At 42.9% G+C, this 26,454-nt stretch overlaps 2 long non-coding RNA genes across 2 annotated transcripts in view; one reads left to right on the top strand and one right to left on the bottom strand.

Moving 5' to 3' along the window:
- Positions 1-657: 657 nt before the first annotated feature.
- Positions 658-26,454, bottom strand: part of LOC142830144 (uncharacterized) — a 105,427-nt gene continuing 79,630 nt past the window's right edge. The window contains exon 3 of the long non-coding RNA XR_012905118.2: positions 658-782. This is a non-coding gene — a long non-coding RNA (uncharacterized LOC142830144). The remainder of the gene's footprint in view (positions 783-26,454) is intronic.
- On the top strand, positions 11,611-26,153 carry LOC142830142 (uncharacterized). Its single transcript, XR_016350201.1, has 3 exons — positions 11,611-13,832; positions 17,132-17,327; positions 21,988-26,153. It is a non-coding gene; the product is annotated as an uncharacterized LOC142830142 (long non-coding RNA).

The following is a 26,454-nucleotide window of genomic DNA, read 5'->3' as shown; positions in this document are numbered from 1 at the left end:
TGTAAAGTTTTATTTTGGGCTGACTTTATACAAATTCACATCAAATACATACTTTTTTTAAAAGTTGGCAAAGATTCGGTCTATAAAATAAACTTTTTTTGGTCAAATGAATGGGGGAGGTCAAGGTAATTCATTTTTTTTAATACCAGCATGCTGCCAGCACACAACATATTCCCATTAAGTTAGACTTACAATGTTTTATGAAAAAATCTAACTGATTTAGAATGTGTCCAGGTGAACTGTACATGCATAAGAAAGAGCTGAAAGGGAATTTCAATACTTATAAAGAGACTTCATTAACTGATACATGCAGCAACAATATGACCCTTTCTCATAAGGCCTAACACATTAAACAGTTAAGTAAAAAATGCATGGTTCTATTAATGCCTTAATAAGAATATACCATATTTTACAGTCTATCATGGTGGAGTAAAAAAAGAGGACAGGCATAAAGAAGAGGACAAATTCTGTGTAAAGAGAAAATTGGAACAAAGTCTGGATGAAATAAAAGTTTTTATACAAAACCTGAGAGCAGAAGAATATAGCGTTGGGCTCATGTAAAGAATTCGAATTTTCAGTTAGAGCAGTACTGAGTTCAGTGAGCTTTGCATCTGGTCATTGTGTTACAGTGCTGATCTTGACAATTGTACTATGTATTTGGGTGCAAGGCTCCCCTTGTTGGAAACAGTCCCCTTGATTTCCAAGGTAATTGCAAAATGCAGGTCCATTGAATGAGCTATGCCGAGCATGTCCTGGCAACTTCATCATCTAAAATGATCCATCTAAAAAGATAGTGAAAGAATCATAAAGTAAAATCTAGATCTTCCAATAAAGCCCCACCACAAGAATTGTATGTCTCTGAGTGTCAATAAATGAATCAATGAAAAACTTTTATAACACATATTGTAACTTCTAATGCAGAGGAAAAATGATTTTAATATCCAAATCAAGAGACCTTGAGAATCAAGAGACCTTGAGGGTGCATCTAGACTGGCAAGATTTTGCGCAAAAGCACCTGCTTTTGCACAAAAACTTGCCAGCTGTCTTCACTGGCCACTTGAATTTGCGCAAGAGCACTGACTTTGTAATGTACAAAATCAGTGCTTCTTGCGCAAATACTTTCAGGCTCCCGCTCGGGAAAAAGCCCTCTTGTGCAAGAATACTTGCTCAAGAGGGCCAGTGTAGACAGGGAAGAACTGTTTTGTGCAAAAAAGCCCCGACGGCTAAAATGGCGATCAGGGCTTTCTTGCGCAAAATCGCGTCTAGACTGGCCACGGATGCTTTTGCGCAAAAGCACATTTTGTGCAAAAGCATCCTTGCCAATCTAGATGCTCATTTGCGGAAATATTTTTAACGGAAAAACTTTTCCGTTAAAAGTATTTCCGCAAAATCATGCCAGTGTAGACGTAGCCTGAGAGATTCACAACTATGTTAGATCAACACCTTCAAATAGTAAGTAAAATCAGTAAGCAGGTTAAAACGCAAAAGATAAAAACTAGCTGCATATATTGAAGACAAAGAAAACAAGGAGTGCTGAAAAAATGCAGACATTTCACTGATAACTGAATATGTATGTATTCACTGTACCCAGCAATCTAGCAGATAGATAATGTTTTAGCAATCATATAGTTAAGTTCTCCATAGGGAAAATTGTTATACATTTAGAGTGATGTCTAATAATACATCTAATAGCTGCTATTGAATGTGGATCTTTAACACTGGTTTTGTTGTTTGGGGTTTATAGTTTGCTTTTGTGTGAGTGTTTGAATATGATAATGCTTTGATGTACTGAGGGGTAATCACATTCAATAACAGAAGCATCTCTTTCTAACAGATTTTTTGTAAGAATAATGTTTTCATCCATCTAATTATTGCAAATATATGCAATGTGTATATGTCTTTTTTGTTCTGAGTTGAGCTACAGCAAAAGTTTCTTCTTATATACAATTACTTGTTCTGTGCTCCTGTCTTTCATGGTATATTTCTACCTGCTCTAGAGCCTGCTTCTTTCTTCATTTGTAGCAATTCATTCAGAATTTGAATAAGAAAATCTCTGAGGTTCATGCTCTGCTTCCTTTCACCCAGCTAGCTCACGGGATAACATGGCAATGCAAAAGGACAAGCTCCAGAGAATATAGAAATCTACATGATTTTGCATTTCAACAAAATTATTATACAGAGTGAAGTCTCAGTTGGGTCAAAAGATTCATATTTGACTGGAAAAACACATTGTTTCTCAGAAAAACCAAAATAATTTGCATATATTTTGTAGGTCGTAAGAATCATTTTCCAAGATTTTAGAATCTTGGGCTTCCATTTCTGTTAAGCTCAGTAAAAGCAGGTACTTGGACATTTTATAAAGAAAGGATAACACAAAATGAATGCTTTTAAATAGTAAAATCTAAGCAAATGTAGATCCTATTTTTAAACATGCATTTATTAAAAAACAATAGAAAACTGGGGCAAATTTTTGGGAGAGCTCAGGACATTTGGGTAATATTGAACAGGCATGAAAAGAAAACATCAGAAGACTCAAAGGGTATGTCTACACTGCCACCCTAGTTCAAACTAGGGTGGCTAATGTAGGCATTAGAACTTGCAAATTATGCCCGGGATTTAAATATAACTTCCTTGCAGGAGATGTAACCATAGTTCAAATTAGGAGCTTTAATTTGAACTACCTAGTCCGTGCCACATGTAGCCGCGGGTGGGTAGTTCGAATTACGGGGCATTTAAAAATGGCAGCACCCGGGAACATGCAAATGAAGCCCGGGATATTTAAATCCCAGACTTCATTTGCAAGTTCGAATGCCTACATTAGCCACCCGAGTTCGAACTAAGGTGGCAGTGTAGACATACCCAAAGATATTAATGTTCATTTCTAGTGCTGATCTGAGCTACCTTCATCAGAAACACGGGCATGGCATAGTCCATGTGTGACCCAGGAACCTCTTGATGCCAACTGGCAGAAGACACTGAGGGTGTGTTTAGACTACAGGGATTTATTGGAAAAAAAGTGGCCTTTTTTCGAAAAATCTTCCCCTGCATCTAGACTGCTGCCACGTTCTTTCAAAAGTAAATCAAAAGAACGTGGAGGTTTTTTCAACCGTGGAAAACCTCGTTTTATGAGGAAGAATGCCTTTTTTTGAAAGTGCTCTTTTGAAAAAAGGTGCTATGTAATGCTAACTGTGCTTTTTCGAAAGAGAGCATCCAGACTGCTTGGGTGCTCTCTTTCGAAAAAGCGGCTTGCTTTTTCGAAAGTACTGATTGTAGTCTAGACGCTCTTTTTCGAAAGAGGCTTGCAATCTAGATGCAGTCTGATATATCAGGGTACAGAGATCTCCAGAGACCACAAACAGAATCTCATGTAAAGTCTCTAATGAAAATTTGTCACATAGGTCGTCATAACCATTGCAAGATGTATATTCAGAGAATATGTGAGTTGTTATTCTAAAAAGAATGTTCTCTAGGTCTATAGTTGAAAACAGGTCACTCAAAGCTAGCATGTCTTCAGACAAGCCTCTCTAGACAGGAGATGGAAGACACATATTGCTTAGGCCACTCCGTATTGTTAGGGCTAAGATTATGTCACAGAAGTCACTGATTCTGTGATTTCCATGACATTTTCCACATCAGCCCCTGCTTGTGAGGGAAGGAGTGATCAGCCAGGAGAGTGCTTTGGAGCTCCCAGATGCCAAGCAGTGGGGGAGGAGGACCCCCACTCTGAGCTTCTGTGGCTGGTAAGGGCCTTCACAGCTTTTGGGTAATAGGAGAACCTGCAGTTCTCAACTGCCAGTCCCAGATCTCTAACCCACCATGGGAGGTGGGGAACCCCCAGAACTGTCAGCCACAGCAGTGGCTGGTGCTGGATCTTCCCCACACAGCAATGTTTGGCCTCTCATCTCCCCATCAGCCCCATTTTGCCGTAGTTATTTTTAGTAAAAGTCAAGGATATGTTAGAGGCTTCCCTGAATTTTTGTTTATTGCTAAACAACCCTGACTTTTACTAAAAATAATCATGACAAAATCTTAAACTTTTATGTTGTCATACAATAGGAGTCTGTTGAGTTCTGAGTCAAATGCTAATGAAGAGCTGGTGGAGAGTGGGGAAGGAAGCGAACAGGAAGAGGTAAGTGGTGGGAAGTGGGGAACCCTCTCTCGCAGTGAACATCACACTTCTGTTCTGGCAGACTGAGGGTGCAAAGACACACACCGTCACATCCTTCACATTGGAAGTAAATAGCAAGTTTCCTTCTTGAAAATGGGATCTCAGACAGGCATGGCTGAAAACTCCGGAGAGAACTCTGGGTGAGGTTTCTTTGGACAGGTAACGTATCGGGTATGTTTATGCTTTAGAATGTTTGTTATACTGTTGTTTTATAGGTTCCCCTCTCTCACTCTGATTTCTATTAGGAACCCTAGTCTTTTTAAAATACATTTCCTTTTGTTTTATAACTGAACTCATGTGCTCTTTGCAACAGATGACCTACGGTAAAACTGGTAAACTGCAGTACGTTGTTTCTATTCCAACAGGGGACCTGGGATTTCTAGGGATAGCCAGTGATTGGGAGCAACATACAAGAGGAAAACACTTTGAATGGTGTGTAATCTGTAAGGCAAAGACAGGACTGGTGTAGCCCAGAGGAGAGTGCGTGTGTGGCAGACAGGCTCATTGCATTGGGGAGCTTAACATCTATCTAGTCTAGGCAAGACACTGGGAGCAGGTAGTAATAAGGAGACTCACAGTCCTGGGTACTTTCAGAAGCATCATATCATACAACCCCTAATCTGTTACTGCTGGAATCTGTTCCAGCAGTTCTGTCTCCTGCTGACTCAAAGCGATGAATGACAGAGTTTCCTCTTGTTGGCAGATGTCGTAAAGGTACCAAGTATTTTACTGTCTACACATCCGTATTATTCCAGGGCCATCTCAGATGAATCACCATTCAGTACTCATGAAAGAGTGATTCACAACTCAGAACGTGCCTCTTTTCTTATGAATGCTACTTCAACAGCATTTGGGGTTTCTAGATTAAGTGGCAAGATTGATTCATTTCTTCCTCTTCCGTTACACTCCATGGGTATGTCTACACTACAAAAGTTAATTCGAACTAACAGACGTTAGTTCGAATTAACTTTAATAGGCGCTACACATACAAACCGCTAGTTCGAACTTAATTCGAACTAGGTAAACCTCATTCTACAAGGACTAGTTTGAATTAAGTAGTTCGAATTAAGGGCTGTGTAGCCACTTAATTCGAACTAGTGGGAGGCTAGCCCTTCCCAGCTTTCCCTGGTGGCCACTCTGGGCACCACCAGGGAAACTCTTCTGCCCCCCTCCCGGCCCCGGAGCCCTTAAAGGGGCACGGTCTGGCAACGGTGCCCATGCCAGGTGCAAGCCTGCCAGCACCCAGCCAGCAGACCCTGCACCTGGCACAGCTCGAGCCAGCCACCCGCTGCCACGCAGCCCTCCGCTTCTTCCCGGAACCAGGTTGGCGGCTCCCGGGAGCCTACCCAGGTCCGCAAGAGGCAGGTGCCCACCTGGTCTAGTGTGGACATCGTTCATCCACGATCTCTGCACTAGGCACAGGAAAGTGGCCGTCTAGGGCAGGAGAGCTGCCAGCCTGGCCACCCAGGAGCAGGTGTGCATGAAAATCAGGGTGGTCCAGTGAGACCCCCGACCCTGAGCCCTGAGCTTACAATGGCCGTACTGGGTCAGACCAAAGGTCCATCTAGCCTAGTAGCCTGTCTGCTGACAGCGGCCAACACTAGGGACCCTGGAGGGGATGGACCAAAGACAGTGACCAAGCCATTTGTCTCGTGCCATCCATCTCCAGCCTTCCACAAACAGAGGCCAAGGACACCATTTCTAACCACTAGCTAATAGCACTCCATGGACTCAGCCTCCATGAATTTATCTAAATTCTCTTTAAGCTCTGTTCTAGTTCTAGCCTTCACAGCCTCCTGCAGCAAGGAGTTCCACAAGTTGACTATTTGCTTTGTGAAGAACAACTTTCTTTTATTAGTTGAAGCCTGCTACCCATTCATTTCATTTGGTGTCCTCTAGTCCTTCTATTATGGGAACTAATGAAGAACTTTTCTTTATTCACCCTCTCCACACCAATCATGCTTTTATAGACCCCTATCATATCGCCCCTCTGTCTCCTCTTTTCTACGCAGAAAAGTCCCAGTCTCTTTAGCCTCTCTTCATATGGGACCTGTTCCAAACCCCTGATCACTTTAGTTGCCCTCCCCTCTTCCACCCTCTCTCTTCCCCTCTCCCACCTCCTTTTCCCAGTCTCCCCGAGTTTTGTTCAATAAAAAGAGTTTCTATTTTTGAACACACATGTCCCTTATTTTGTACATCAGGAAGGGGGGCTAGAGAGGGGTAAGTGGAAGGAGGTGAGGGAGGAATGGGGTACGAGCCCCCAATGGGGAGGACTGGGGTGGCTCTGCGGGCTCCTTGGGGTGGAAACTCTCCTGCAGCCCCCTGATTGAACACCCCCCCCCCCGGATGGCAGCCTGCGGCCAGTGCAGCCGGGCTGATGGCCAAGTGCTGTGATGTGCTGAGTGTGGTCACTCAGGGCACTCCAAGCCAGGATTGCTTTGCAAGCGGGAAACCCCTGAGAACTGTCTGTCCTGGGTAGGGGTCGGGTCCCTTTAACCACAGCCCTCGGCTAGCCTGAGACAGCAGCTCCATGCTCTAAATCCTAATCTGATGCCCTGCCGGCACTGCTTCCGGCCATCCTTAACCTCTGTTCAGGGTCCACTCTGTGTGGACATGCTAGTTCGAATTAGCAAAATGCTAATTCGAACTAGTTTTTAGGTCTAGATGCACTAGTTCGAATTAGCTTAGCTCGAATTAACTAATTCGAATTAAGTTAGTTTGAATTAGTGCTGTAGTGTAGACATACCCCATTAGCCATAAAGTATTTGATGGTTTGCAGTGGTTAAAGGTAAAAATTCACCAAGCTACTTACTGGAGATTTATAGATTTTGTAAGTACAGTAAACTTCCGATAATCCGGCACCTTTAGGACTCAGGGGGTGCCGGATTATCAGATATTCCGGACTATCAGAAGGGGGGGGCTATCAGGGGTCTGGAGTGGGGTTGGAGGGGATGCCTAACCCCAGACCCCTCATAGCCCCCCCTTACGATAGTCAGACTCTGCCCCAGGAGTCCCTGATTCAGCCACTGCTGGTCAGTTTCAGCAGCAGCTGAATCGGGGGTGCCTGCAATAGAGCAGCTGTGGTGCTGCCGGGTTGGTCCCACAGCACCGAGGGGCGGAGCTACGGCACCAACCCAGCAGCACTCCAGCTGCTCTTGGGGATGCCTGGGGCAGAGCAGCTGGAGTGCTGCCAGGTTGGTCCCGCAGCGCCAAAGGACGGCACTGTGGGACCAACCCGGCAGGACCCCAGCTGCTCTGCCCCAGGGGTCCCCGATTCAGCCGCTGCTGAAACAGATCAGCGGCTGATTCCAGGAAGCCCGGGGCAGAGCAGCTGGGGTGCTGCTGGGTTGGTCCCATAGTGCCGCCCCTCGGTGCTGCGGGACCAACCCGGCAGCACCCCAGCTGCTCTGCCCCAGGGGTCCCCAAGTCAGCCACTGCTGAAACAGATCAGCGGCTGATTCCAGGACCCCTGGGGCAGAGCAGCTGGGGTCCTGCCGGGTTGGTCCCGCATCGCTGTCCTTTGGCGCTGTGGGACCAACCTGGCAGCACTCCAGCTGCTCTGCCCCAGGCGTCCCCAAGAGCAGCTGGAGTGCTGCTGGGTTGGTGCCGCAGCCCCGAGGGGCAGTGCTACCAGACCAACCCAGCAGCACCCCAGCTGCTCTGCTCCCGGCTTCCCCGATTTAGCTGCTGGTCAGTTTCAGCAGCAGCTGAATGGGGGAAGCCTGTCTGGCTGCCCCAGCACTTCCGGGTTCCTGATGGTGCCAGACCATCAGGAGTCCCGGAGCATTGGATGCCGGACTAATGGAGTTTTACTGTAGTAAGGCCAGAAGGAACCATTATGATTGCCTAGTCTGACCTTCCTGTGTAACACAGCATGTAGAATTTCACCCAGCAATTACTGCACCAAGTCCTTAATTTCTAGCTGAGCTTGAAAATACATTTTAGAAGGACATCCATGCTTAATTTACAGAGGGCAAGTGATGGATGGTCCATCAGCTTTCCAGGTAAATTGTTCCAATGGTTAATCACTCTCACTGGTAAAAATGCATCTCTAGTCTCAATTTACAGTAGACTTCCGATAATCCAGAACCTATGGGACCTAGGTGGTGCCGGATTATCAAATATGCCGGACTATCAGGAGGTACTATAAACCTAGTTATATATATACTGTATACATTATATACTGTATATAAAGTGTTCTTAACCCTTTTTATTGTACATACTGTATACAGTATACTGTAATGTTTTAGTTTTTTAAACCTTTTTTACTCTTTTTGCTCAGTTCAGCTGCTGCCGCTGTTACCTTGTGACTCATTTTTTGCTGAAGCTCACTCACTAGGCTCTTACCATTTTGATGCCGGACTATAAGGAGTGCCGGACTATTGGATGCCAGACTATTGGAGTTTTACTGTACCATGTTTCCTCTTCTGGCCACCATCAGATCTTGTTATGCCTTTGTCTGCTAGCCTAAAGAGCAGACTACATACTCAAGCTTTGCAATTTACATTGGGGGGCTAACACCAGAATATTTCCATTAGCCTCAGTCTTAGACAAATCACAATTCTGTATTCTGTCCCCTTTGCTCGAGATCTCACAACATGGAGAACAATATAAATTGCCAGACTCTGTAACTGAGAAGCAAAATTTGTTCTTGGTGTTTATTGTGACTTCCAATTCCAGAAGAAAACACATTATAAAATTCGTCAATTCCTGGGCAAACCCTATTGTTGAAAGGCAGAGCTACGAATGGAATCCAGGCCAGCTAGTTCCTAGCCTTATACTCAAAACTGTCTTTTGTCCTTGCTATGGACACAAAAAGTGCAAGAACAGTGGTGAGTCTCAGAAACTTTCTGTCTCTGCCATTACAGTCTATATTCTTGTGTCTACTGTGTATTTCTCTACTGGTGGGAGATCATGTCCTGTCAAGGTAGCACAGGTATGGACAGTGCTTAGGTTGCTAACACTTGCATTGATCAGGGTGGTGGCTTTTTCACACCCATGAGAGATGTGAGTTAGACTGCTTTAAACATTAGTGTAGGACAGCCCTAAGATGCAGTCTAGACACACCCATGGTGAGTTTAAAGATGGTTTCCTGTTAGTTTGTAATTAAGTTTGAAATCGGAGGGATGACTTGCTGCTTTGTGTTAATGATTTCATTCAATAGCTAACTTGGCGTGTTAGCTTGTGATTTGAAGAAAAAAAGAACAGCCTCATAAGGCCTCCTTCAGATCCCTTATCAAGATCCAGGTTTGCTGCAATATATACAAGTTGCAGAGTCTTGGACAGTAAGAGCTTCTGATGTTTATCTAATTCATCTGTTATAATTAATTTGCGGTGTTGTAGCACCTCGAGACCCCAGTCAAGAACCAGGATTCAATTATGCTAGTTACATGTAACAAAAAGATGAACCCTGAACCAAAGACCTTGAAATTTAAGTAATCTGTCATTCAAGTTCATTTGTTGGGCACATAGCCAGGCAATATTCTTAATGCTGATTTCCTTGTCTTTCCCGTCTTCCATCCCACTCTGGTCAGAGTCAATGTAACATCCTCTCTTGGACTCTGATCTCTTTGGTGCAGGGATTGTCCTTCCATTCTGTGTTTGTGTAGTTCTTAAAGCCCGAGGGTATGTCTACACTACCCTCCTAGTTCGAACTAGGAGGGTAATGTAGGCATACCGCACTTGCTAATGAAGCCCGGGATTTGAATTTCCCGGGCTTCATTAGCATAAGCGGGGAGCCGCCATTTTTAAATCCCCGCTGCTTCGAACCCCGTGTAGCGCGGCTACACGGGGCTCGAACTAGGTAGTTCGGACTAGGGTGCCTATTCCGAACTACCGGTACTCCTCGTTTCACGAGGAGTAACGGTAGTTCGGAATAGGCACCCTAGTCCGAACTACCTAGTTCGAGCCCCGTGTAGCCGCGCTACACGGGGTTCGAAGCAGCGGGGATTTAAAAATGGCGGCTCCCCGCTTATGCTAATGAAGCCCGGGAAATTCAAATCCCGGGCTTCATTAGCAAGTGCGGTATGCCTACATTACCCCGCTAGTTCGAACTAGCGGGGTAGTGTAGACATACCCCTAGTGCTGACTGGAGTCACTAGCTACTTCCACGACGCAAAAAATGAGAATCAGCACAAACATTAATTGAAGAAGGGGACTCCTGTGCTGTACAGGCTCACAGACTGTGAGGGTATAAAGAGAGACAGAAGACAATTAGGAAAAAGGGAAAGCCAGCACTCAACTAGGGACACTTGAGGTGCTGCACCACATTTCCAATCATTGTTTGGTCCTGCTGAGGTTGGGCATCATATAGAAGTCTTTATGGGATGGCAGCTGCAAGGATACCACTGACTTTCCCCACAATTTATAAGATACTATCATGATTACCCTGAAAACCATCTACGTTTAAAGATGTCACAAAAGGAAGTGAGTAAAGTGCTTTTATTGAACTTGGTGATCACCAGCAGCATTAGGTTTGATAGGAACAGGAAAAATGCAGCATAGTTCATCACAGTACCTCATAGGGGGATGATGTAAAATATTTGTTTAGGGTCTCTTCTTGGTTTCATTCACTTTCATAACTGTCTTCCCCTGGAACTCGTGCCAATGTTGCCATTTTCACATTCCTGGGAAGCTCATTTTTCTTTCCACTTGAATCCAAGTTCACTTCACTGAGCCGGGAGTTAAAGGCTTTAGTGAAAATACAGTATTTTAGCAATTACAAAATATACTTCCCGCCAGATTTGCTTAAATTCTCATTCTTCTGGACTGGACCCATCTTCTTAATATTCACATCTGGCCACAGCTCTGTGCTGCTGACTCCAACACCACAGCCAAGAGCTGAGTATTAATTTTGACATGTGCATATACCGGCCCCACTCCCTTTCTCAGATGGCATTTAACTCTGAGTACCAGGGAGCCACTAACAACACTCAACAGCATCAGTGCCCTTTAAGGGAACATAGGAGAGTGATGTCTAAACATGTTGGCCTACTCAAGACTTCTAAAAGCTTTTACTATGGAGTGAGGAGAAATAGAAATTAACATTTGCCAGTGGAGCAAAATTTCCCAGTCTGCCAGAATCTTGCCTGTAGTTAGTTTCCTGGCTTCTCAAGAGGAATAAATTATAAATAAAATGGTTGACAATTTCCATAGGCTTTTAGAAGAGACATTACTAATTAAAGATATTATTAAAAATTCAGATTGAAAGTCACCACATAAATATGATCTGTGCTTACAACAAGAATACAGGTCCTCTTTCGCTGGCATTTTGCATTCATGTTTGCCTTTGGTACTAAAACTAGCATTATTAAAGCCAAAGAAATGGAAACATTTGATAGTACAGCAGTGCAGTAAATGGTAAGTTTTGGAACTGTGTAGATAACAGTTTAATAAATAATAATAATAATAAAGAAATTATTACCAAACTATTTATAGTCAGTAGCACCTAGATGCCTCAGTGAGCTGGAGGGAGGGGCATTCTAAGAGCGGTAGAGATACTTAGAAAATGGGGGCCCAACTTCTAAGGTCTTGGCAGTGGCAAATGATGAAGTGGGCCAGCCATGCCAAGTACATTTCCACAGGATGTGTGAGGGTTTGTACTCAAGGATGCTAGGCTGTGCTGCCACTTGCCACAGCCTGTGCTATCCCGGCTGCATGAGTATTTTTGGTGCAGTAGTGCAATCTGGGAATCATCTCTAGCTCCAAGAGTACTTCTATCTGGCATTTAAAAGACAAAACATTATGGGCAGATGAGAAAACTGCAGCTCAGGGTGAAGATAGGGAAGATGGAATAACAAAAAAAAATTGGATGTGTGTAATTCTTCATCAGGAGCAGTGAACAAAATTCCCCATCTACCCACTTGCTGTCAATTTGCTGTTTACTGTAAGTAGTATGGAAGAGGTGAGTTTGGAGGATTTGAAGATAAGGTTAGTGTATTTAGAAAACTCTTTCTTCAGCTTCTTCCAATTTTCTATCAAAGGATAGTTCCTGTTAATCCAAATACAGTCTGAGTTAAGAGTCCAACATCTCTTAATAAACTAAGCTAATCGACATATCAGAGATACTGTATATAGCTTTAGAAATCTGGTACATTTTAATGCTCCATTGAAACAGAATTCCTTTTGAAGAACACCACATTTTAATAACCAGAAGTCCTGTGACACCTTATAGACTAAGGGTATGTCTACACTTGCACCCTAGTTTGAACTAGGGATGCAAATGTAGGCATTCGAAATAGTCAATGAAGCGGGGATTTAAATATCCTGTGCTTCATTAGCATGATTTCGCTGGTGCATTACTCAGATCAATAGCTGTTTCAAAAGTGAAAGTGCACACCGGGATGCGTTAGTTCGAACCAAACCCCTTTGTTCAAACTAACGTTACTCCTCAAAAAATGAATTTCCTATAATTTTAGTAAGCACACCATAAAGAGTTGGACAAAGGTATCTTTAATGATAGTCAGAGTTCTTATGTAAGTTTGTTATTTAAATATACCCAAAGGGAAAAACAAGGATGTCCTGCACTCTGTTGGGAGAAAAGTTTAATTTCTATTCTGGTGGTAGAATTTGAAGTATGGGTCACAAATGTTTTCTAAGTGGTGCTGTCTGGTTAAAAGTTTGAGATAGAACTCAAACTCTTGTAGGAGGTACATGACATACAGATATATTGATATATGCATTAAGTATCAATAGGAAGGGGATGGAAATGTTTTTTAAAGCTGCTTCATCAGGCATTTCAAAAAACACAGCTAAGCTTCAAGTTAATGGTACATCATAGAATCACAGAATCATAGACATTTGGGCTGGAAGAGGACTTGAGAAGTCACCAGGTGCAGTTTTCACCTGATGGCATGACCAAATAACCCTGGACCATCCCTGACAAGTATTGTCCAACCAGATTTTAAAAAGCTCCAGTGATGGAGATTCCAGTCGCATGGGTACCTGGCTCACCAGCAGCTGCCCCTTGTCATACTAGGGTGTACAAATGGGTTGCATGTTCCTGGACAGGCCTCCCTTCCATGCAGCAGTTTGTATCTTTTGTCTGGGTGCAGACGAACCTCTTGTACACACTAACATGAGTCAATGAGCCCAGTGCCTGAGGGAGGTACAACCACACAGGAGAAGCTGCTTGGGCTTGCCATTGGATCTTGCAAAAAATGGCCCAGCAGGCTGCTGCTTTTGTTGTTGCAGTTCCTGGTAGAGCCTTGCAGTTCCATGGATTTCCTCATCTGTGTATATATATTTTCTACTGGCCCAGGGCTCTAAATATTTTGAGTAGTACTGAAACCAGGACAGGTTCCTGCAGGACTGTACTAGAAACACCCTCCTTGTTTGACAATAAACAAGTCAGAAAGTACTTTGAGTACTATCTTTCAATCAGTTGTGCAACCACAACAGTAATTTTAGCTGGACCATATTTTCCTAGTTTGCTTACAAGGTCATTGGCTGAGCTAGGCATGGAAGCGTACTCTTCTGAGTTCCAGGTCAATGCCTTAGCCACTAAGTTAACTGCTTCCCTAACTTTGAAGTAACCTGTGCCTGAGTGAGGCACAAATCCTATTTTAGTCCATCATGCAGCAAGGGCAGCCAAGCTGGTGGACTTCTGTGCCCATGAGGCGTCCCATTCACTTCAGATCCTGGTCATTAGAAGTTACCTTTAAACGTAAGTATTTATCATATTACAACATGAGAGAATTTTGACTTGGGCTATAAAGCCCAATGCCATAGATTTCTGACATCTGAAAGAGAATGGTTTGCCTAGCTGTACATGACACAGAGCATAAATATATAAACTTTAGTCTATTTATATAACGTTGCTCTTTGAAAGTCTGTTTAGTTTTACCCATGTGAGCCAAAGTTCAAAATGTGATAATCCACAGCATGGAAAATTGTATCTAGCTTTTCTTTGGAAAATGCTCAGTCAGCCAGAATCAAATTGCGATAACAACTTCGAAACAGGTCAAAGAAAAAAGTAGTGGCAAATGTGCCAGATAAAAGAACACAAAAGAAATTAAATATATGTACAAGTAGTTGTTCAGCATTAGAGATAGATATGAATCCAATCTCTTGTCCAGAACCAAATACCCCTAAATTTTGGACATGTGTTTTTGGGGGTGGGGGTGAGGTTGAAGGGAATTTGAGCTCATCTCTGACTCCAGATTTTGCAGGCAGACGAATTGCTGTAGTAAGCTTGAGTGACATTTGTGGCCCTAGGAGCAATCTCCATATACAACATTTCTCAAAACATTCCCTTGGGAGCATAAATATTATATCAATAAAATCACCAATGAACGTGGGGTATACAGCCACATTATCTTGGAGATATACCTATCTCATAGAGCTAGAAGGGACCTTGAAAGGTCATTGAGTCCCCTGCCTTCACAGTAGGACCAAGTACCATTCCTGACAGATTTGTCCCAGATTCCTAAATGGCCCCCTCAAGGATTGCATTCATAACCCTGGGTTTAACAAGCCACTGGGCAAACCACTGAACGATCCTTCCACCTGCATATATGAAGATATACCTATCTCACAGAACTGGAAGGGACCTTGAGAGGTCATCAAGTCCAGTCACCTGCCTTCATGGCAGGACCAAGCACCATCATCCATTGAATTCATGTAGCAGCTCTAGCTCTTGTTAGTGTAATGCCTAGGTTCTTTTAGGGGAGTTGCTGTTTTTGCATACGAAGAAGTTCAGAAGAACAAACCACAGCTTTCTCTCTCAGCACATTGTAAAGCGCATAGTACACCACAGCTAAATGTATAATTTCATCACAGTTCTTTTTGGTAGTGAGCCATTACACGAATAGTTTGAAGTTTTGATTTGCTCTCCCTAAAGTTGCCACATGATTATGGCAACTTACATGTTACTAGCAAACCCTGTTATTAGCTTAGGACAGGCAAAGTTTGAAATGGCTCATTAATGACCGGGTGTGAGCCCTGTGAAACTGTCAGGCTATCAAGCATGGCATTTCCCCCCATTAAGATCAGGCTTAACCAAAATTTTTTGTTGAGAAAGCAGAGTCTGAAGCCAGGTATTTTGCCATTAACATTTTGAAAGCGTACTGTCACAGCAGTTGTAGCTGAATGCTCTCCCTCTTTGTTGGAAAGCCAATTTTCTATAAATTCTTCAGTACAAAAGAAAACTAGCTAGCGTGTTTAACAAAAAAAAGTGGGGCAGAAGAAAAGAAAGAGCCCCTGGCTGTCTACCGCTAAGCTTTTTAAAAAAATTAAGCAACCAGCAGGCCACTCAAATGAGCATAAGTGCACGGATTTCACTGCAATTCCTCATGGAGTCATGTAGACTTAAAAGCTATGTTATCAGAAAAGCTCAGTACTGTACTGTATTTACCTTTCCCTCTTCCTTCATATTTACATAAATTCTAAATAACTTTATTATTATAGTTTTCTTTTAACTCTTTTGGGGTTTCCAAGTTCTGAGAGAGCCACATCAGCACAAAAATGTTCTTTCAAAGAAAGATATTAAACGTGAAATAAAAATAATCCTTAAGGAGTTATCATTCTGCCAGCTAAACTAGCCTTTAAAGTAAAGCTGGCTGGAACATTTTCATTTCTATGAAGTATGCTATTTCACCAACACTGAAACACTTTGAGAAAATGTTAATCAGAAAAGTGTGTGTAATTGTATGGTTAGGATACCAGGCAGGGCTGTTGAAGACCCAGAGTTCTAGCCCCACTCTAACTAATTTCCAATAAAGAACTGCTCTAAGTCAGTGGTTCTCAACCAGTGGTATGAGTACCCTCAGGGGTACTTTAGAGAAGTCTGGGGGGTATGTCAACACAACTGAAATTTGGAGAAAAATGAATTTTTGGTTTAAGTTTTATAGCGCTTTATTATTTTTGTACTTTTTACACCCAAAAATGTCATTGCACACCCAGCTACTATTAAGTTGTTTAAACAAATATGTGGCAATGGTAGAAAAAAATTGTGTGTCTGAAAATTGTAGGTACTGAGGGTACTTCATTTTTTTGTTTTTTTTAAAGGGGTACTTTATAAAAAAAGGTTGAGAAACACTGCTCTAAATCAGGCAGAGCAGGAACTTGGGATACCCTGACTACCACTACTACTACAACTACTGACCCATGTCTCCACTGTCCAAGTCCATGCTCACACAAATATTCAAAAGCTTTTGTATTTTTAATGCAGAAAGGAAACAAATGACACAGTCTCAAAACATGCCACAAAACAGAATCGTTGTCCTGGTCACCTCTACTTTAAATCACTACAAAATACCCAATCATTGAAATAAAATAATAGCTTTGGCATAGAACTGTGTGGATACTGGATTCTTCATTGTGTGTGTGTGCGTGTAATTTAGTGAATGCATAACTTCTTCCATTCTGGAATGAAACCAATTAAAAAAATATCTCCATGAACTGGAATCCCCACCTTTCTCCCCACCCTCCCCGCCCCGCCAATCATTCTGAGGCAATTAAAATGCTTCTTTCTGATTTGGATGGGCTGGCAGCCTCACCCTTTGAGACAAGCTGGGTTCAGCCTTGCAAATAACTTAGCAGCCTCACTGAATTTATAAGGGCTCGTTAGTGACCCTAGCTCATTTAGTACTCTGACCTCAGTTCTAGAGTCTATACTATCAAGTTTAGTCAAGGAATCTAATGTTGACACACAGAGAAAGTCACCAAAGCATGTTCACACTTCTTGTCTGGGTCGACAGATTGTGTCCACATCTAAGCTCCCCTGTCAACAACGGGAACAATGCACTGTGGGTATGTATCCCAGGGACCCTAGCAACCCCATCTATTTATAGGTACAGGCAGTCCCCGGGTTACGTACAAGATAGGGATCCGATGTAAGTCAGATCCATGTAACCCAGGGACTGCCTGTACTGTGGAACAGAGTACTGGACATCTTTGTTCTGGAGCGTCCAGCCTCCTTTCACGCTTTTTTCTCAACGGCCATTTCTCTGCTGTGTATTCTAGAATCTGCAAAGAGACAGTCTGGTTCATGCAGTTCTCTCGCATGCTCTGTGAACTATTGTGAGGACCTCGTGCATGGCAGTGGAGATCATCTTGAAATTACGGACAGAGGCAGAAGACTCAGAGGAGCCTGACAGCATGTACGATATGGACTACAGCAAACTAATTGCATTTGGCAGTCACAGAGCAGCAGTACAGGGTAAAACAACACTTTGGGTCATGGGAAAACAGCTCTGAGTGGTGGGATTGCAGTGTCATGCAGGTGTGGGATGAAGACCTGTGGCTACAGAACTTTAGGATGTGCAAAGCAATCTTCCCGCAGCTATGTGCCGAGCTGGCTCCTGATGTGTGGTGCAAGGACACCAGCATGAGAGCTGCCCTCCCGGTTGAGAAGCATGTAACAACTGGGGAGAGGAGGAATAGATGGCGCACACATTCTGATTTCAAGATGTGGACAGCACAACTCTACCAGAGAAATCCATTATAGGGCTTCAGTGTCCCCTCCATGAACAACCTGTGTCTCACTTTTTGTTTTTATTTTCTCATTCCCAGAAGTCAGTCAATGTGGAGACTTTGATCTAAATAAGTAACTAGTTGTGTAATGAACACTTACATTTTTTTGATCCCAAGTATTTAAACTTGCCACCATTACTAATCAAAGTTTAGATCAAGTAAATTATTGTATTCTGTTGTAAATGCAAACCAGACATTTTAAACCAGAACTGAATATAGTGGAAATGATTTATTTCTCCTTTAAAGGGTTGCCACTCTAATTCATCCATCACTATTCCATCTACATGCATTATGGCCTGTTTTCAAATTAGTTACTCAGTCTCATATAAAATAAACATAGGAACATAAGAAATATACTGCATCAAATCACTGTTCCATCTGTTGGCTATTGAACAATAGCCTGTACCAGCTGTGGTGCTGGCTACAGAAAACCCTGCAATGCACAAAATTATGAAATGTCTTTCTAATCCCTAACCGTTACTGATTGTCCCAGTCCCTAAAATATGATTGATTCTCTCATTTTCTGACTTAACTGCAGGTATTTTCATTACTTAAATAAAATTATATAAGATGGTCCTTTCTCTGTCTGCTCTAGATTGAAAGGCAACACATTTAAATGTCCTCTTTGGTATAGCTTCTGTTTAGGGTTCATTATTTTATATACCTTTATCTTTCTTGATGTCATTCATCTCCTCTCCTTACAAGAAAGTGTCTCCATGCTTCAGATCCTATTTGTTGATCCTCTTTGATCCCCATCTTTCTGTTAGAGCTTATTTAAAATAAGAGAAACTAGTTTATTTACAGAATGCTTTTTTCTATCCCTTTTTTTTTGTATAGCTAAACATTACTTTACTGAGGGCATGCCTACACAGCAGCATTATTTCAAGTATCCACACTGATTCCCAGGACTTTCCTGAGGGTACATGTACACAGCAAGGCTTAACTCAAAATAAGCTATGCAAATTGAGCTACGTCACTTGTTAATTGTTATTGTGAAAAAGCTTATTTCAAAATTGGGAGCGTCTATACAGCACTAATTTCGAAATAGAGCGCTCTTCCTCCTACTTCCCTCACTCCTTGCACAGGAGTCAGAGTAAGAAGTCCTCCAGCTTGATAGTATTCTGACATTATTTTGAAATAACTTCCTGCTGTGTAGTTTCGGACTAATGTACTGTGGAATAATGCTAGTTACTTCAAAATAATGTTGCTGTGTAGACGTACCCTGAGAGAACAGTTATATTAGGGCACAGTAATGTGCATTAAACAAATTATTCCTTGCAGTAGGTATTACCTTTTATTTGTCAACATTATATCTGCCACCTTGTTGGCCAAGCATCATCTTTAAGCCCCTCTGAAATTCCTCAGAGCTTTTTCTGCATTAGACTAAGCTATCTAATGTTGTCATCTGCAAATGTTATTGTTTGAACACATCAGCGGGGGCAGCTGGATACTTAGCCCTTCTGAGAATTAGATCACTTATTTATGAGTCTAATTTCAGGGACCCGTTACTGAAAATATTGTCCTTTTGTCCCTGTGACCTACCTGACTAATCACAATTAAGCAACACAGTAGAATTTTTGAATATTCATAATTTACTCATAATAAATATGAAGGGATTTTTTTTGAGTAACAATCAATCCAAACTCCATTGAAGTCAATGGAAATAATTTTATTACATACATTGAGCTTCAGATTGGACCCAGAAATCAAGGAGGTTGAGATCTATCTATAGATATTGCACAAGAAGAAAAAAGAAACTGTATGTCAAATTAGTCACTGTAAATTATTCACTCATTATAGCTAATTTTAGGATCAAAACATTGGTGGTCATCATTGGTCGTAATCTAGCTAAGGAATGACTTAGAATCTTGTCTAGAGCCTGAGCTATTGATAGCAATATAATTGGGGCTACCTGTTGGAAATATGTATAAAACACTAAATTAAAAATCCCATATAGCCATGGTGAACAACTAATGACAATGGACTGGCCAGGCTGCTATTTCACTACTCTTGTTGCTCTCCAGAGACAATCTCCACCCAGTTCTCCAAGAGTTGAGTTTGACTCTAGTCTTGTTACTCAAGTTCCTTTATCTGGCAAACATCAAAGTCATAGCTGGTAGGTATAAGATGTACCACACATCCAAAGTTACACAGCAAACCCCTTCCTTAATATGCATTTACTATACAATGCATTATGTGACATTTTGAGATTAGCTCAGTCACTTCGTAAGAAACAATCACTATACGGCATGTACTGGCCATGTGTGACTTACTCTACCTATCTTATATATTCCTTGCTTATCTTATCCATTATTATGTTGACCATTGTGAACAGTTCACTGGCTGGTTCCCCCATTATCTGAGTTTGTACAGACATTCTATTTCCAGTCAGCTGATCCATTTTCCTCCCTAATCCTGTATCCCAAGCAATTAGGCCTTACTCTATCTTAGTGTTATATGAGTAATTGGACTTAGTTCCACCTCATTTGCCAGGATAGGGCTGAAGGAATTCCTGTATAAGCAGGGGTATCTCAAGTAGGAAGGGAGAGGTTTTTTTTGCCTTTGTATTCAGCACTGATGCAAATGTTACTGGAACTGGTATCTAGTTCTGGGGACCACAATTCAAAACGGAGGTTGATAAATTTGAAAGGGTTCAGAGAAGAGTTACGAGAATGATTATAGCATTAGAAAACTTGTCACAGTGATAGAGTCAGGAAGCTCAATCTCTTTATCTTAACACCGGGAACAAATATTTAGTAATGGGCTCTTCAGTCTAACAATAAAAGGTATAATGCAATCCAATGGCTAAAAGATGAAGCAAGGACAATTTAGACAGACAACAAGGTAACTCAGCATTAGGACAATTTAGCAGGTATTGTGGTGAATTCTTAAGCACTGACAATTTTGCAGTGCAGGAGGGGGCTCCAAGCTGGGACTGAGGGCTTGTGGTGTCAGGGCTCCAGTTGAGGGAACGAGTTCTGTGGTGAGGCTGAGGATGAGGAGTTTTGGCGTGCAGGAGGGTGCTTGGTCTGGGATCAAAGGGTCTGGTGGGCAGGAGGGAGATCAGAGCTGGGGCAGGGGAATTGTGTCATAGAGGGGGACTCAGGGATGCAGGCTCCCAATGGTGCTTACTTAAAGCAGCTCCCAGAAGCAGCTGGAATCCCCCCCTCTGGCTCCTTCATGAACACATGGCCACATGGATCTGTGGACATCTTTGTCCAAGGCCCTGGTCCTGCAACTCCAACTGGCTGGGGTTCATAGCCAATGGAAATGGCAAGGTGGTGCTTGGGGTGGAGGCAGCGTGCAGAGCTGCTTGGTTGCCCCTGTGCATGAGTCAGTGTAGGGACATGCTGCCTGCATCTAGGGAGTCATGTGGTGCAGAGACTAGCAGGGGACCTGCCAGCCCTGTGGCATGGCAACGCCAACTGGACAGTCAAAAGCCTGATCAGCAATGCTGGTCGGAGCTTCCAGCATCCTTTTTTTGACTGGGAGTTTCAATCAAAAACCAGACACCTAGTCACCCTGCTTGGAATCTACCCAAAGAAGTCTAGGGCACTGGATTGGAGTCAGAAAGTCTGCCACTGACCTGATGTATGACCTTAGGCAAGTCACTTCACTTTTCTGTACATCTATTTCCCTTACACCTTTGGTCTGTCTAGTTTATTAAAATTTAATGCCTGACCTGAAAAGCTTACAATGTATTTGAATTTTACCTACTACAATGGTGCCTGATCTTATTCTATTCTATATTACTGAGTAAGCTTGTGGATGACACAAAAATTGGAAAATTGGAGTAATGATCCTGAAGAGGAGAGGTCAGTGATACCGAGAACTCTGGATCAGTTGGGAAACTGGGTACATGCAAACAATATGCATTTCAATATAGACAAGCATACAGTTATACACCTCTAGGCACAAAGAATGTAGGGCATACTTACATAATGGGGCATCCTGGGAACAGTTACTTTGAAAAAGACTTCAGGGTCATGGTGAATAACCAGCCAAATATGAATTTTCCATATGAAACTGTGGCCAAAAAAGAAGAAAATCCAATAGGCTGGAAATTTGAAGTGAGGCAAATTCAAACTAGAAATAAATGCAAAATTTACCAGCTAGGATAATTAACTGTTGGAACAACTCACCAAGAGCTGTGATGGCGTTTCCATGACTGAAGACTTTTAGGTCCTACTGGATGTCTTTTAAAAAGAGAGATGTTCTAATTCAAGTGGGATTTCATTCAGGGAAGCACCAAAACTAAGGCCTGTATTTTTTTTTGGCGGGGGGTGGTGGTGAGATGATAGGGAAGGATTTGACTGGCTGGTCACAGTAGTCCTTTCTGGCCTCAGAATACTCCACTAGGATGAGAAGAGTAGCCAGAGTTGATGGGAGAGCAGCCCCTGCTGACTTTACCGTGTAGAAGACACCTTGGTAAGTACACCGATTTCAGCTATGCTATTTGTGTAGCTGAAATTGCGTAGATTAGAGTGACGAGGGGAGGTACCATGTACAGGGTGCCTAGTATATCAGGTTTCCTGCAGGGGCTCCACAATCAGCAGCTCATTCAGTCTTCTGTAAGGTAGCCTTTAACAATTCATTTTAGACATTCTGGGTATTAGATTGTGGGTTACATTGTGAGATCAATGGGGTGGGGAGAAGCGGAGTGTAGAGTCCTAGAGGCCCCTAGAACTAGACTCTGATAATAGTCTCACAATAGCCAGGGCACATTATAACAGGGTCTTAGTTTCCTGCATAAAGCTACTAAAGTTCAACTTACTGTTGCAGGTGCAGTTCTCTGCATGGATATAAAGAAGGCAGGACTGACACCTTTTCAAAGGTCTCAGTTTTGGTTCAGTTTGCCTGACTACACAAATTCACATCTCAGCATACAGCTTCTTACTGCTATTCTGCATCTCCCTGCACTGCAGTTGTAGGGATTGCTCTCCCATTATTGCCCCATCCATATATTCTCCTCTCAGTTTAGCAGTGTGGTCAGATCAAACATTCCTACTTCTATCCTGCCCTTGGCATTCATGATCCCTTTTGCTACTCGGGCGGTGCAGTCATAGTGCAGGTCGGGTTCTCGTCTGAAATCCCATATGTCTCCCAGTGTAGCAATACTGTCTTGTCTGAGCTCTCCAGTTAGGAAAAGAAGGTGAGTTTTTAATTTCTCCTTCTGTTTTTAAATACATCCTGTATCTCCCCAAAACCTCTTGCTAGACCTCGCTAACCTAAAGCCATGGGCTGCTATCAGGTTTCCTGAAGGGGCTCGGCAATCAATATAGCTCATTCAATCCTTTGTAGAGTAGCTATTACAATTCACTTTAGATATTAAGGCTATTAAAAACACGGGTTATATGGTTATTGTTCAATTTGCCCAAAGTTTTGTTTCACACATTTGTGTTCCCTTGCTGGAAGTAGGAGTGCCAGGGGGGTGCTGCAGCACCCCCAGGTTTCCCATCAAGCTTCCCCACTCCCAGGGGCTGGCTCTGCCAGTGGCTTCTCCTGCCATGGGTCCTGGCCTCTGGGCAGCTCCTTTGGGTTCCAAAGCCTGCCATCCCCAGAATCCAGGCCACCAGCCCTGGAGTCTGCGCTGCTGCTCGGGATCCTGCTGCCGGCCCAGGCTCTGTAATCAACTTCAGCTGTAGTTAGGTTGCAGACGCTCCTGGACTGGATGAACTGGACCCCATTGCAATGAATGTCATCCAGTTTGTCTAGTCAGGAGAATTGGCAACCCTAGGTCTGATTCCTACCTGGGTCAGTAAATTTCACAAACAGGTGTAATGAGAATTTAATCAAATGCTGAATTTAAAAACTGAATTCACTTTGTAGTAATTTTCCATAGCTTACACTCTTTCAAATTCCTTGAGTTGCAAAGTCTGGGCAAAGTACCAAAAGCCAATGGGAAATAAGGATTCTGTTCTCCTCATTGAGGGTTCTCAACAACTTAAGGACTGTGCCCTACCAACCAGGAAATGTCCTAATATTTCAGGTTTATCTTTTCAGATAAAGTACTACGAAAGCAAACTGCATTTTGATTACCTTGCCAAATTTCCAAATGATGAAACTCCAAGGCAAGTGCTTTCCTCGGAAAGGTCAGCAGACATATAAGTTCCAGTTTACAAAGAATATAGTGATAGGCTTCTATCGCTCAAGGTTGCAATGACTGTCAAAGTTAGTCTCTAGGCACTATTATAACCTATTTATATTTCATACATCACAGTATGAATTTTCTTAAAGTGAGAAACCCACTTCACAAGGTGAAAAAACTATCATTTTCAAACACAGCCTGTGAATTCACAGATGTAAGGTGATTATATTTTCTTTGGAAATAGCCTACATTTGCTGACATTCATATCTGCATAAACTATACTTGCAGATCAAAAAAGGGCACAGTATGTGTGTTTTTGTTTTTACGTAGCTTTTTATTGTAGAACATAGTTTTAGATTATGGTATATGCAGGTTATTTGACAATTTAAAATATTTTCTGGATAACTATAAATTAAATCTGTTTTTCTGAGTGTTTAGGAGATATTGCTTCTGTTTTCAAAGTTGAAGGACCGGATTCTCAGCTGGGGTAAACTGATTCAGTGGAGCTAGGCACCTGCTGGATCTGGTTTAAAGGACAGAAAAATCCACAGGTGACAATGAAGCCTATGGTAGTTGGACCTAAGATTTTTGAGTCTATACAAAGATCAGGGCTAATCTTATTTTTAATTAATAATGTGTCTGTTCTTTTTATTTTTGATGGTTGCCTTGAAAAAGTGGTTTGGTAGAAACCAAATACTACGGATGAAAATGTTATATGACATCTTTCCCTAAAAGTCACCTTTTTACCTACCATTTCTTCTGCATCTACCTAGACTGCCAGAGAACCTCATGCTGCTATTGATTTTGTCACATTTACTTTGGGGAGGCATTGGCCTTCTTACAGATTAAGTCGTTAAGGAGAAGTAGGAATACTGCGTGACAGTAAGTTATACTATGTCCAAAGGGATCTACTGATGTACAGCATTAGAGATGGCTCAGATAATTTACAGCAGCACTAACCACAGTAAATTCAGGAATTTGTGGCACGAATCAGTACTGGGATGGGCAATATCTTTTGATAGGGGGTCACTCTAAGACTTTTGTAAGTGGTCAAGGGCTGCACTCTACCATGATATTAATGGAGGAGGTGCAGGGTCTGGGATGGAGGTTGGGTGCACAAGGGAGCTTAGGGTAAGGAATTGGGGTGCAGGAAGAAGTATGGGATCTGGGAGGAGGTTTGGCTGAAGGAGGTGGATGTGACCTTGGACAGGTGACTGGAGTTCAGGAAGGGATATAGGGCAGAGGATTGGGATGCAGGACCTGGGAGGAAACATGGGTGCAGCAGAGGGATTAGGTTATGTAGAGTAGGGGGGAAGGAGTGAAGGGCAGAGGCTTGTGGGGAGGGAGAGTCTGAGGTGCCAGAGGCTGGGAGACACTTATCTGGGTGACCTTTAGGCAGCAGCTCAGCAGGTTCCCTGCCTTCCATATCCCAGCAGGACACTCAGAGCAGCCGGCTGCTGTGCGGGACCATATGCATCTGTGAACAGCTGTGAGCCCAAGGGGAGGGGTACTTTGTGTACTGCCTGTTTTTCAACTGGCCAATAGGAGCCGAAAGATTGTGCTGGGGGAAAGTGCAGTGCATAAAGCCTCTGCCTCCCTCCCTTCCCTGGTCTCACAGGTGTTCACAGACAAACAGGGCTCCACAGTTGGCTTTTCTCAGTGGCATGTGGGGGCAGGGCAGGCAGAGAGCCTGCAGGCTATATCCAGTGGCTTGATGGGCCATATTTTGCCTGGCTCTGAATTAATATCTGCAGTTAGCCAATGTTTATGTATTTTACACAGTGCATGCACTCTTCTCCATCTTTCTACTTTTATTTTTCCAGTTCCTACTTGGTCTTTGATTCTTTTACCTTCAGGCCATTTTTTAGACATTGTTACAGAATTCTTCTGCAATAAATTGTGAATGAATATGCATGTCCATTCACTCTATGATTGGCAGTGGCTTTCTTTCTTGCTCTGTCTGCTGAAGAATTACCTAATTCCAAATCATGCCTGCAAGTCATTTTCTGAAGCCCTTGGTTACAAAAGTTTGTACATGGACAACATGGCAAAACACTGAGCAGCTACATTCTAGTGTGACCAGGTATCTGGTTTTCAACCAGAACACCCACTTGAAAAGGGATTCTGGTGTCTACGTTCAGCACCACTGATCAGGCCATTGACTCTCTGGTTGGTGGTGCCACACGCGGGGATGGCAGGTTCCCTGCTAGCCGCCAAGCTACATGGATCCCGGAAAGCAGGGAGCATTCCCCTTCTGGCTTCTATGTGTAGGGGGAGCCAGTGGACTCCACATACTGCCCCTGACTGAAGAACCACCCCGTCATTCTCATTAGCTAGGAACTGCAGCCAATAGGAGGTGGAAGGGGCAATGTCTGTGGATGAGACCTCACATAGAGTATGACTAGACTGCATCCCCCTGTCAGCAGAGGGATGCAGATTAGGCAGGTCTAAATTGCAAATGAGGCAGGGATTTAAATATCCCATGCCTAATTTGCATAAAAATGGCCACTATGATTTGCCGACTCAGCACTTTGTTGGCAAAAAGTGGCAGTCTAAAGGGGGATCTGTTGAGGAAGGAAGCTTTTTTCGACAGATCCCTTATGCCTCCTGCAAGGAGGTTTACGGGATCTGTCGAAAAAGGCTTTCTTTCTCAACAGATCCCCCTCTAGACTGCCACTTTTTGCCGACAAACTGCTGAGTCGGCAAAACGCGGCGGCCATTTTTA

This window comes from Pelodiscus sinensis, chromosome 1, assembly GCF_052426305.1.
Source record: "Pelodiscus sinensis isolate ZL-2025 chromosome 1, ASM5242630v1, whole genome shotgun sequence".
NCBI classification, from domain to species: Eukaryota; Metazoa; Chordata; order Testudines; family Trionychidae; genus Pelodiscus; species Pelodiscus sinensis.
Note: the sequence above shows the minus strand (reverse complement) of the source record. Positions and strands in the feature narration are given on the sequence as shown.